This window comes from Lepidochelys olivacea (assembly GCF_965140295.1).
Source record: "Lepidochelys olivacea isolate rLepOli2 genome assembly, chromosome: 4".
Taxonomy (NCBI): Eukaryota; Metazoa; Chordata; order Testudines; family Cheloniidae; genus Lepidochelys; species Lepidochelys olivacea.
The window spans coordinates 145857131-145871170 of record NC_140414.1 but is presented as its reverse complement, the minus strand read 5'-3'; positions in this window follow the sequence as shown (position 1 = coordinate 145871170).

The window sequence follows — 14040 nt, the reverse complement described above, 5'->3', positions numbered from 1 at the left end:
ATCTATGTCTCTATGCCGTGTAAGTCTAAACTCACGCTAATTTCACGCAGTCCCGCTCTCACGGGGAGCAAGGCCTCCTCTGTCCTGTTTACATTTTCCTAATTACCTCATTTGTTCTGTGTTTACGGAGAGCTCGGGTTTCTGAGGAGGCCAGAGTGAGGCATGACCATTCTACCGGGATGGGCTTTGATTGCGGAGGTCTGTGCTGATCTGAGGAGCGGCTCAGATGGTGGAGATGGGGATATGCTAATTGTCCACAAGAATTTGAAGGGTTTAACCAGAACAAGAGATGGATTGGTGCAAGGGGGTAGAGTTAGGAGGGGAGGTGAAATTAAGGAAGGAAACTATAGGCTGAACTAAAATCAGGAAACATTCCCCATTAGTGAAGTCTATGAGGCTGTGGAATAGATTCCAAAGGGAAACAGGTGTAGCCCTCTCTCTTGGGATGAGAGCTGCCCAATGGACTTAACCTTCTCTTGTGTGTGTGGCTGGTGGATGACAGAGCCTCTCTGGGATTATCTGGCCACTTTGCTTCACTGAGATCCCTTCGCCTTCTGTTCTCATCTGCATGCCCAGAGTGAGGTACATTGGCTGAGCTATAGGCTCAGTGTAGGAGATGCTAGGGAAGGAGAGAAAATATGGTCCAGTGGTTAGGGTGCTAGGCTGGGGCTTGGGAGACCGGGGTTATGCACTGCGTAACTTTGGGGAAATCCCTTAGTTTCTCTGTGCTTCGGTTTGCCATCTGTGGGGCTAATAGCGCTGCTCTGCTGCATAGGGGTGTAGTTAGATAAATCCATTGATGATTGCAAGGCACTCCATTACTACCACAGTGGGAGCCATATAAGCATCTTAGGCAGTGAAAGACTTGTAGTGAGGGTAGATCAGGAATGCAGTGAATTGCCTTGGGCGCCCTAGGGCTGAAGAATCTGTGGAAAGCTTTCCTGCTGTTAGCCTGTTCTATTTCACCTTCCTGGCATCATAATCAGTAACTTCAGTATTAAACTCCATGGCCTATATTGATCAAAGAGGACTATTACTGATGAACCTTTACACTGCCATAGGACCTAAGGGCCTTCGTCTGCGGCACATAGTTCTAGGTGCTGTACAAAGAGCTTACAATCTAAACACTCGCTGTGTTCTCCCTGCTTTGGGAGAGACATGTACCGGGTTGGGATCGAATATCATTGACTGGGAGTCTGGCCTGGCAGTTACTGGAGAAAACAGGGAGTTGGGACTCTTATTCTGAGCTCTGCCGCTGACTCACTGGATGGCCTGTGGCAAGTCAGGACTCCTGGGTTCTATTCTTGCCATGTGGCCTTGGGCGAGTCACTGCCTCTCTGTGACTCAGTTTCTCCACTTGTAGAATGGGGGGTTTATAATACATACCTACTTAAGTCATTAATGTGCATGCTGTCCTTTAGATCATCACATGATAACGGTTTTCAAGTGCATAAAAGATTGTTACAAGGAGGAGGGAGAAGAATTGTTCTTCTTAACCTCTGAGGATAGGACAAGAAGCAATGGGCTTAGCTTGCAGCAGGGGCAGTTTAGGTTGGATATTAGGAAAAACTTCCTAACTGTCAGCATGGTTAAGCACTGGAATAAATTGCCTAGGGAGGTTGTGAAGTCTCCATCACTGGGGATTTTTAAGAGCAGGTTGGACAAACACCTGTTTGGGATGGTCTAGATAATACTTAGCCCTGCCTTGAGTGCAGGGGACTGGACTAGATGACCTCTCGAGGTCCCTTCCAGTTCTTTGATTCTATGAGGGGTGATATTTAAAAGAAAAGTATTAATATTATTTGATGGCACCCATATGAGCTGGTAAGAGTCAATGGTTGGGCTTCTTTGCTGTTTGAGGGCTAGATGTTATAAAGTCCTGAGCACTCTGGCCCCAATCCAACAAAGCACTTAAGCTCATGACTAACTGTAAGCATGTGAGTGATCCATGGAAGCTGATGGGACTGGCTTACGTGCTTAAACACTTTGCTGGATTGGGGCTAAAGTCCTCAGCACCTTGTAGAATCAAGCCCCAATTGAAAGATTTAAGTTAAAACCAGCTGCTCCTTCCTCCTGAATCTCACCTGGTGGTAAGTCCACATCACCAGCTCAGGGTTGTTACGTTTGGATCTCCTGGTCTTTCCCCATTGGCACGTTTGTAAAATCAATGTAAACTTTTTACCTGTGTCCCTGCTTTGAATTGGGGACCTGAAACTGGGTCTCCCACAGGCCAGGTGAATGGCTAACGGCTGTTCTTGGGTGGGTGGATCACTCTCTGGTACTCACCAGAAATTCCATCCTGAACCTGGGAAATGTTGGGGCAAAACGGATCCGTTTCTGCAAAAAATCTGTAGTTTCTGCAAGTCAGCATTTTCTGGGGTGGAGGAAACTGTTTATCAAGAAAATTTCTGACCAGCTTTTTGGCCAGCAAACAAACGAGTGAATGACAGAACCTCTGCAAACCTGCCTAAGCAGGCTGGTTAGTGCTTCTGGGAATGCTGAACAACCAAGCAACAGGACTGCAGCCCATTTCTTATGTGAAGCCCCAGAACGACAACACAGCGCTCAGCAGACACCCTGCAATAACAAACTGGTGGTGCAGCAACGTTGCATGAATGACCCTTAGTCCTAAACCTGAGCTCAGAGAAGTAGCTAACACCCAGCATAAATGAATCCTAGGAAGCAAAGGTGAGAACTCCTGTGAGGTCATTTTATCCACCCCATACCAGACCAATGCCAGAGTCTTCCCCACAGCATAGTCTCTGATGCTGTGTCCAAGCCAGATTTAAATTGCTTAGACTTCCAGCATTGCCACAGGCTGCTGCTTTTGCCAGCAGCAGATGCTTCTGAACCGATTCTCACTTTTCTCAAGACCTTGTCTACATGCAAGAGTGGCACCAGTTTAGCTTAAATACATTTTTAAACCAATTTAGTTAAACCAGTGCAAACCCTTATGTGGATGCTGTGATTTCAGTTGAAAGGCTTGTCTAAGCACAGATTTGCATTTCTTTGACTTTAATTGGTGTAAACTGGTGAAACTTTCATGTGTGGACTGTCTTATATCGGTTTCAAACTGGTTTAGCTTGTGTCTGTCAGTTTACCTATGCAAGCTGAATTGCTATATGCCAGGCTTAAACTGATGTATAAGTGTTCACACACAAAGTTGCACCAGTTTAATCAAATCGGTATAAAATCACAGTACAATTTGGTGTGTAAACTGGGCCTAACAGTGGCTTATTTCAGTTTAGCTTAAAACTACACCCTGATGACTGAAACGAAACTGCAGTAAGCCATTCTTGAGCTGCAATGAGAGTGTTCACACAGGGGGTTGCACCAGTTTAATTAAATAAGTTTAAATTCACACCTTAAGTTAAACCAGTGCAGCTTTCTCATGTAGACAAGTTTTAAATTTCCTGGTGCTTACTGCAGAAATTCCACCAGCTGCTATAGCCAGGCATATGGGCCCTCCAGTCTTGGCCTGAAAGCTCTGCTGGCTGGTACCCGCCACGTCCCTTATGCCACAAAGGCGTCCTTTTTAGTAGGTGTCCCATCCCTCTGCTTATACCCCCCAACCTCATTAGAAATACAAGTCCCTGCAGTCTGGGCTGATTGATTAATCGGGCAAACTGGGAGCATCATATTGTAACAGAGTTACTGTTTTGGCTGGGTGAGTGGGTCTTCCTGGGTGTGTGTCTCTCTGTTTACATGCTTCCTGCCTTGGAGAGGAAGCAAAATTGTTGCTGAGCCCCAGCTGCTGCTAGAGGGGAGCTGCCTCTGTACCATCTTCAGTAATAAATTAATATATTAAAAGGCCAGAAAGGACCATTGTCATCATCTAGACTGGCCACCTGCATGGCCCAGACCATAGGACTCTCCTGAATCGATTCCGGTTTGCCCTAGAGCAGATCTTTTAGAAAAACATCCTGTCTTGATTTAAAAGTTGCCAGTGATAGAGAATCCACCACAACCCTGGAATTACCATCACAGTTAAAAATGTGCTCCTTATTTCCAATCTGAATTTGTCTAGCTTCAGTTCCAGCCATTGGCCTGTTTATATCTTTGTTTTCTAGCTTGAAGAGTCCATTATCAAAGTCTAGTTCTGTGCAGGTACATCCGGACTGTGGTCATGTCTCTCCTTAACCCTCTCATGGTTAAACTAAACAAATTGAACTCCTGGAGTCTATCACTCTAAGGCATGTTTTCCATGCTTTAGATGCAGGTCTGTTGAAACTAGATCATACTAAAGTCATTCGACTGCCTAGGAAGGGGTACTGTAGAAAGGGATCTGGGGGGTCATTGTGGATCACAAGCTAAATATGAGTCAACAGTGTAACACTGGTCCAAAAAAAGCAAACATCATTGTGGGAAGTATTAGCAGGAGTGTTGTAAGCAAGACATGAGTAGTAATTCTTCTGCTCTACTCCATGCTGATTAGGTCTGAACTAGAGTATTGTGTCCAGTTCTGGGCGCCACATTTCAGGAAGGATGTGGACAAATTGGAGAAGCTCCAGAGAAGAGCAACAATAAATTATTAAAGGTCTAGAAAACATGACTTAAGAGGGAAGATTGAAAAAATTGGGTTTGTTTACTCTGGAGAAGAGGAGACTGAGAGGGGACATGATAACAGCTTTCAAAAACATCAAAGGTTGTGACAAAGAGGAGGGAGAAAAATTGTCCTTCTTAACCTCTGAGGTAGCACAAGAAGCAATGGGCTTAAACTGCAGCAAGGGAGGTTTAGGTTGGACATTAGGAAAAACTTCCTAACTGTCAGGGTGGTGAAGCACTAAATTGCCTAGGGAGGTTGTGGAATCTCCATTGTTGGGGATTTTTAAGAGCAGGTCAGACAAACACCTGTCAGGGAGGTTCTAGATAATACTTAGTCCTGCCACGAGGGCAGGGGACTGGACTAGATGCCCTCTCGAGGTCCCTTCCAGTTCTATGTTTCTATAACACTTCTATAATGAACTGCAGGGCTCAGGAGCAGCTGGGACACACCAATATGCCATAGTTGTGGTCCTGTTCTCGGTCATCTTAACTTTTGTTGTTACCGAGAACAGGTTTACTGCTGTTACAATCACAAAATGTAAACTTCAAAAAACGGGAACCAAGTGTAACCAAAGTGGCAGTGAGTCTGCAGAGACCCTGGAATAATAGCTCGCAGAGGTGTGAACTGCCCCATTCATTTCAGCAGGGGATGCCCAATGATGGTCATTTAAATGTCAGCATTGTTCACTGTTTCATCCCTCACATAAGAAAGGAGAGAGAGGGGCACCAGTCTGCACTATGTACTGTGACAGATATTTCATTTGGTGCCACAAGTGGATGGCATTAAGAAGATGTCACCCCCTATTTATTCTGGAAGATCTGGAGTCAGAGGGCCCATGTTCCCTGGAAGGTCTGTCATTGAGAGGGAACGGGGGAATTAGGCTGGAAGCAACTCAGCCACATGGACAGAGCAACGCGTAGGATTTAATAAAGTTCCACATATTCAACGTCACTCTCTGGGACTGAAACAACCAAGCAGAAGCCATGAGCACGTTCAAGCTCCGTGGCGGGCGAGCCAAGTGGCAGCATGGTCATGTTCTGAATATGGGTCCCGTCTACGGTAAGCATTGTCCCATATGGGTGACGCAAAGGGCGGAGCATATTTTGTGGGCAGAGCTTGGAAGGGTCACCACCTCCCCCTAACACCAGCCTGACCCTGGTGAACTGGCTACTGTGGACAGAATCAGCACATCCCAATGGTATGTCACAGGCCCTCTGCTTCTATTCCCCTGGCGAAGAGCATCCCTGAGCTCAGCTGTTAGCCCACCTATACTTTTGATGCAGGTGACCTTGGGTGCCAGCTCTGTTGTTGTCATCAAATTCAAAGTCACTGGGGTACGCAGCAGAGTGACCACTATGAGCCCCTAAAAAGGCATGGGTTTGTTACAGCTCCATTGAATAGGCAGGGAAACTGAGGCACAGAGGGGTGACGGGAATTGACCAAGGTCATTCAGCAGCAGCGGCAGGAACAGAACCCAGGAGTCCTGACTCCCCAACCTGTGTCCTATCCTCTGGGTGATACCTTGAAATAAAACTCTTAGTTTCCTGAGAATCGCCCATCACCTGTGGGTAGGGAGCCCTTTGCAGCAGGAGCTCTTTCTGTGCACCTTGCTGCTACGGGACAGAGCCACTTCTGAAGTCTGCTGTGCTCACACCATCATTTCCCACGGCCCTCCTCACAGCTCCGTGTTCGCAGAGCTGCCCTGGGCACTCAGCCTGAGAAAGATTATCCAGAAAGGATTCACGAGAAGAAGGGCAGAGCCCATTCCATGAGAGAGACATGCTTCTTTGCTGTTTGTTTTTCAGCACATAACCTGACACTCACTGGGGGAATTTCTCCTTCTCTGTCTGAATATGGGAAACTATTATATTTTGCTTCGCTTGAGAGGCTGCAGCCAGTCAGGGCTGTACCGTGGGGAGCACGAGGAAATTGCTAGTGACTCAAGAGGCGGCAGAAGGTTCTGCCTAAACAACTCAGCTCCTCGCTGCAACATTTTCCATAGCCAGAGCCACACCGCTCTGGAAATCCCAGTGAGAGGGGATGTGAACGGAAAGAAATGACAAATATCCTATGAGGATCACCCTCGCCCAGTGCTAGAAACAGCAATGGGCCAAACGCAGGAATGGTCAGTTTGGATAAAGGTTTGGATAAGGGTTGGCCGGGCAAGGGACTTCACTCCCCAGTGAAATGCAGCCACCTCTGGTGCAGAGCACAGCAGCTGATTAACAGTCACACTTTGGGGAAGGCAGGGAGGAAGAAAATGGAATTTAGGGAGGCAGAATGTAATTATTCAAGGGCAGGAGAGTAAGGCTGACCCCTCTGCTCTCTGGAGCGAGAATGTATCCAGTAGCTAGAGCAGATGACTGCCCATTCTGCCGTTGACTTGCTCTGTCACTTCACCGCTTTGTGCCTCAGTTTCCCATCAGCAAAATGGGGATGAAGGTACTCACCTGCCTCACAGAGGGCTGCAAGGCTAAATTTATGTTTGCAAAGTGCTTTGAGATCTTAAAATGATCTTGTAAGTGCCAACTATTATTATTACTGTATCACATCCATGGGGAAAGGACGAAAGGATCTCTAATGGCCACCGGAGCTCAAACCTTCAGTTTTAAGTCTCCCCCGGAAGAGTGCACCTCTAGCAGCATAACATGGCCTGACTCTGCCCTTGGGCATCGGCTCAGCATTGAGTCTGTAAGAAGAGTACCCACTACTGAATGGTCGTCCCGAGTGATTCCCCCAGCCATGGCGATGCTGCTTAGCTTATAAGAGCCACTGGAGATCATAGGACAAGACAGGGTGGTTGCAGAAAGCCTGATAATTTAGTTGTAAGGGCAGCCGGGGGTGGGCAAATCGGGGCTCCGAGTTCTTTCTCATGTGTCACAGTTATAGTCTTTCCTTACCCTCAGCCCACAGACAGACACTGACTCTGACACCATCTATGCAAATGAAAAATCCTCTTGTAGTAACTGCCATCTTTGTTCCTCAGCAGGGTTTGAACTCAAAACCCTCAGAGCTCAAAGCACAAGCTCTCGGCTGGTTGAGCTAAAGGAGTGGTGGTACCTTTAGATGCTAGTGATAGTGGCTGGTCCAGAAAACACCCTAGCCAGTGAGTTATACTAGCATTCAGGGATGTCTGTGCAAGGGGCTAGGTAGGTGGTGCAAAGCCATCCACGGGAGAACGTGGCTGAGTATGGAGAGCTGGAGGCTTGGGTGTTAATGAGCGCTTAAGGCAGGAGGGTTTGATTGTTCAAATATAATGCAATAGCCAGACTATAAGTTCCAGCTCCTATTTGATGTCAGCACTGCACTTCCATGGCTTTACATGTATTAGAGGCAAACAGGCTTCTTGGAGCATGGTTATAATTGTAAGACAGGCTCTAGAGAGAAGAAGCCCTCTGCCCTACCTACAGAGGGAGAGCACTCATGAGCAGACCTCATTTGCATAGGCAACACCCCATGTGGCAGGGTGACCATTTTTGGCCATTTGGGTTAAAATTCACTGAAGTCTTGGAGGATGGGGTAATAAAATGTTAGGATCCTTACTGAGTGAATAATTGGTAAGCAGGGTAATACCTAATATGCCCTGAATGAAGGGTCACCCTCAGCTATACTTCACTTGCAAAGCACTGGGTAGTAAGCCAGCAAGCCAAGAGAGAGGGTAAGTACAAGTTCCTTATTTAGAGATGTGGGTTTTGTTTAAGGGTTTTAGATACTCTTTGAACTCTTTTCCTTTTGGCTTCTTGCTGGGATTATGGAATACACAAGCAGAGCTGAATAGGCTCTTTGCCTAGCAGCTACCAGAGCGCTAAGAGCTGGGCTAGGTGGCAAAGCCTCAGAGTCAGAATGTAGATGGCGTTGTAGTGAGAGATGTGATGAAGAGACTCCCTCTACCCAGTGGAATCACTGATTGCGGAGATCGCTAATAGCTGGCCTAGGCAATGGGATCTCAGAACTCAGAGCTGGTATCGTGGCTGAAGACAGCAGGGTGCTGAGAGATGATACAGAAGAAGTGGCTGTGGTAACGTACCTGCTACTTGCTATTCCTAGAGCTGCAGTCGCTAATAGCTGGACATGGTGGGAGTAGTAACAACACCGCATGGCCACGCAGCACAGGCAAAGTGAAAGGAGATGGCATGGAGGTGGCCAAGTGGCAAGAAGAGAGACAGGCAGTGAAGCCTCTCTTTCCGTAAGTCAGGCAGCACCTGAATGCACCCCTGGAATCTGAGACTTCACTAACCTCTGACCACAAACTGTGAGTAGGGTGCGGTGGAAGGAAGGGGGGGGGGAGCAGAGTGTTAAAGGGATTTGTGTTCGCTGGACTGTCACCGCAGCAGCTGGGGAAACTGAAAGGAAGGACGTCGCCGCAGATGATGTGGGATGGGGAGTTTACCTACTACTCACATGTTGTTGATTCGTTGCTGGTGTGTCCCCCCAAATTAATGCTGGGTTCCCGCTCCCTCTTAATAAAAGTTTTCCTTGTTTCACATGCAGACTTAGTGGTTTGTAAGTTCCTATTAAGTGTAGCCAGCTATTTTGCTATCGCTATATGGCCATCTGCTAGATAAGGTATAAGTGTGGAATGCTAAAGCTGTAAGACAGTAGCTTAGCCAAACTAACTAAGGCGAAGGCCTAAAGACTTGACATAAGCAACTAACCACAAGTGACCCTGTATCATAAGATGTCACAAGCTAAAGTGTGGTTATAAGCAAGGGTTGCTAAACTGCTGAGAGGTAACGGCAAGATGCCAAGTTATACCAGTTTTAGGTATTTTAAGTTAGGGAGCTCAGCAGGTATCTGACCACAAGGGTACCATGGTACCTAATTTCTGAACCTGCTAATAAGCTTGAAGTAAAAGGTAGAAGGACACCCCAACATTAGTAGGGTGAGGAAATAAGGAAAAGGGACTGAAACTCCTACCAAACAAGCATTAGGCAAAGTGGGCAGTAGCATAACCTGTGATAAAAGGTAGCAATCAGCCCATGCACTCCAGGGAGACTTCCTGAAACCTGTCAGGCCAAGGACCACACGTGGGTCATCTTTCCTATTATGGGGTGTATGTATGCAAGCTCTGAATGCTTGTATTATCTCTGTCTGCATAGTTACATTGTAGTGGGTTGGGACGCTGCTGATTGTGCCAATAAAACAAATTGCAAATTCAAAAGGTCTGTCCGAAGCGTGATTGTGTCTCCCGCGTATGCCGGGGTCCTTGCTCCCAAACCAACAGTAATGCTGTCGCTGATCTAAAGGCAAATGAACCCTGCCAAACCGCGGAACGTTAAACTGGGAAATCTAAATAATATTTCACCAAGAGATCGGGACACACACGGGAGGGATTAAGTTTTTCCCAGGTTTCTGTGTGAGGCCTCGAGGCCTCTTTTATAATTTTAAGAGTGACCCCTAGATGTTGAACCCAGCCCTCGTTGCTGCTACCAACACCTGTCACGGGGGTTCCAGAGTGTTCCTCTTGAATGAGTTAAGAGACCGAAGGAATTGGGGGAGAGCAGCAAAAGCAGGAGGATCTGGAGGCTAAGGAAATGCAGCTGAGATACCAGGGGTTGAAATATTGTGGATCCAAGCAACAGCCGGCACAGTGAGTGCATTGTGGAGCCAGTTGGGCTGGGGCTTAAGAGGCACAGGGGGCCCAGGCTGGGTGAGCAGCTGGACAGAAAGGAGAAGAGAAGACAGAGCGGGCAGCACGGGCATGGTGAAGGAAGGGGTCACAGCAGGTATGCCAGAATGAGTGGATGAAGGCAGAGAAGAGCAACAGGACCTCAGACTGGTGGGTGGTAATAGGAGAAGCAATGGGGCTGGCAGCCTTATTTCTGAACAGACTAGCCAGGCAAACCATGGCTCCGACCGGGATATCCTGGAGCGTGCAGCCCCGTGGAACCTCACTACCTGGCAGATGTTTTCTAGCTCAGGGCTCGGCTCTGCCCATTCCCAGTGACTGCACGTTCGTACCAGGAGTTCTTGGCGACTTGGCCCAGCATGGCCTTTACTCCCCGTTGGCTGCCAAGCTTGGGCGTGTGACCACATGGCTGCAAGGTGACACCAAAAACATGTCAGCAAGCGCCGCGTTTCTGCTGTTCTTTTTGCCAACTCAACTCGTCACATTCAGACACGAGAAGTAATTCTTCCCCTCTACTCCACGCTGATTAGGCCTCAACTGGGCACCACGTTTCAGGAAAGATGTGGACAAACTAGAGAAAGTCCAGAGAGGAGCAATGAAAATTATTAAAGGTCTAGAAAACATGACCTAAGAGGGAAGATTGAAAAAAAATTAGGTTTGTTTTGTTTGGAGAAGAGAAAACTGAAAGGGGACATGACAACAGTTTTCGAGTACGTAAAAGGTTTTTACAAGGAGGAGGGAAAAAAATTGTTCTCCTTAACCTCTGAGGATAAAACAAGAAGCAAGGGGCTTAAATTGCAGCAAGGGCTGTTTAGGTGGGACACTAGGAAAAACTTCCTAACTTCAGGGTATTTAAGCACTGGAATAAATTGCTCAGGGAGGTTGTGGAATCTCTATCATTGAAGATTTTTTAAGAGCAGGTTAGACAAACACCTGTCAGGGATGTTCTAGATAATCTTTAGTCCTGCCATGAGTGCAGGGGACTGGACTAGATGACCTCTCGAGGTCCCTTCCAGTCCTGTGATTCTATGATAGCCTCCAGCACCCTGCTACCATAGCCCCAGTGTCCTTGTGAAAGGCATGGATAAATATCCAATGATTCTCACTCCCCCAGCACTCACTAACAGCTTCATGGAGAGAGTCACACAAGGCTGGCCACTCCAGATGACCTCCCAGTATATGGAGAATCTAACTAGGGCTGATGGAAGAATTAAATAGGTTGCCCCAAGACATTGTAACTGGATGACATGAAACAAGTGAAAATGTAAGCAGGCTGATTACCAGGGAATAGCTTACTAAGGGTGAGGTCTGAGGAACAGTCCTTGAAGACTGAGCTGTGGAAAGCACCAGAAAATGTACTATCAGGCAGTGGTTCCCAAACTTTCTAGGAATGGAACCTGCCAGCTGCAATATGTCTGGTTTTGCAACTCACCATTACATACAGGCACCCTGGCAGCGTAACCCTGAGCCATGTGCAGTGCAGAGGAGGAGCCTGGGGGGAGGGAGGGTTGGAGTGTGGGTCCTAGCAGCAGTAGCTGCTGACCTGTAGGGCTGGGCCCAGCTCCCTGCTTATGAGCATTGCATTCTGGTGCATGGGGTCACAGTGCCACTCACTCAGATTTGGCCCCGCCGCCCTTCATTCATGCCAGAGGGGTGGCTGGGCCAAATCTGAGGGGGTGATGTTGCAACTTGGCACATGGGCTCACAATGCCACTGAGGTTTGGCCCGGCCTCCCCTCTGCCATGGGTGGCCGAGCCAAACCGCAGGTCATAATGCCCGGAGCAGGTAGCCTGCCCCGTGGGACAGGAGCCACCACTGAGGGGTGAAAGCAGGGCAGGCTCAGTCTCCAAAGTCCCTCCACCCCCAGGGCCTCCTCTCCCCTCCACAACAGTCCAGGAGAAGTATATGTGGGCCCTGCAACCCATCTAGAACCTTCCTGAGACCCACTGGTGGGTCAGGACCCACCATTTGGGAAACACTCCTCTGGGAAACAGTCCTGAGCTGGCTAAGGTGGAGCAGATGACTTAATCATACGTCTCTTCCATCTCTAGCCCTTCTACAATCCATGGCAGGTCTTCACACTCCTGGGCGTTGCCACTTCCCTTCAGGGTGGATGGTGTTCACAGACATTATAAGGCCAGAAGGGACCATTGTGATCATCTAATTTGACCTCCTGCCTAACGCAGGTCATAGGATTATCTTGCCTCTGACTCTGTTTTGAGGGTGAAGGGTCATCTGTGAGGCTCTGGAGGCACTCAGATACAACTGTGAGGAGGTGTGATAGAAATGTGTAGATAGCTGCTTAGGCAGCTTAGATACAGTCCTGGCACTGGATAGCTTAGGTGTTATACTGGTACCCCGGTCCCATCTTCTAGCCAGCAGGTATTGCCACAAGAACAAGTAAGTGTTTAGTAACTTCTGAGCTGAGAAGGAACGCAGTGCCTATGCCATCATCCAAGGCACATCATAGGGGTGTACGATGCCCACTTCAGCATGAGAGTTGGCAAACTGTATCGAGAAGTCATGAGCTGTCCTGTTGACTTTGCACACACAAGGAGTCCTCACAGGAGCATGGGTTGTAGGATTGCGAGGCCCTCACCTTTCCAGAGGGGAAGAGAGGAAGAAATAGCTGCACTGGTAATTGGGCCATGCCCTCTTTGTCAGCAGAGATGGACGTATGTTGTGCATCATCTTTAGAAGAGGAGGTTAGACTCTTTGCAAAGTTTTCTGCCCCTCCCCTGCCCATTTTAACTCTGGAGTCATTTGCTAGTCCAGTGCGAAGGAGACTTTAAAATAATGATTTTAAAAAAGGTGGGGGCCTTTCACCTCTCATAAATTAATGGAGTCATTTTAGCAAACTGCCCTGGGGTCTGGATTAATGATTTATGGCCCCACTCTTGTTTCACTGAGATATTAAAGTCCCCATCTGGGCTGCTCATCTCTCCAGGCAGCCATCCTCACCAGCCTCCTCTCTCTTGGCTGTCAGTGCAACGCCAGCTGCATTATGGCAGACGAGGGAATCGGAGGCACGTGGAATAGCTGGATCCCCATTATAGGCAGATGCTAATGCCCCATGCCCCTTCCAAAAGGAGAAGACCACAGTGATGGATACACAGGTAGCAACCATGCAGGGCAATGGAGGCAAGACTAAATCATTGCAGAGTCTGGCATCCCAGTTTATTAATGTACACTCCGTAAATCATGCCTCATTGACTTTTGCAAGTGCTGAGCATGAGCAAGTTCAGGAAACATGACCAAATCTGCCCCACCCAGAACAAACTTAGCCCATGTGGAAAAAAAAGAGAGAACAACCTCAATAATGGGAAACATAAGTTGCTGTTCCGGATCAGCACTCCCCTTGGGTCCTATTACCAGCAAACTTGACATTCCATGTCACAGCACCAGGGCTTGCATCTTCAGGAAGCTTGCTAGGTCTGCTGAGCCCAGGGGAAGACTGGAGATGGTGCTTTTTGCAGATAAAGGAGGGCGCACACACACAGACACACACCCCAACACAAACAACCTCCAAGCACGTGTATTTCCCTTCTGGGTTCCCACCCAGGTTGAGTCAGCCGATGTTCCATACCTTTCTCCCTTTCCTCTGTGAACTGACGCTGACTGCAGCTTCCCTGCCAACCATCTGGAGCTGTGTGGTGGCTGGTTCATCCTCCTGACACAACCACACGTGCACGCACACCCTGGGAGCGTGAGTCATCGCCTCTCCAAGTGCCCCACCGCAGAGCCTGCTGTAGACACTTCCTCAAAGGCTGGAGCCCCTGAGAGATGTTCTCTCACACGGAGAATGCTAATGAGGAGAGCTCTGCAGAAAGCTGGCTTTCCCTAGTGTCTCATTGCAGCAGATATC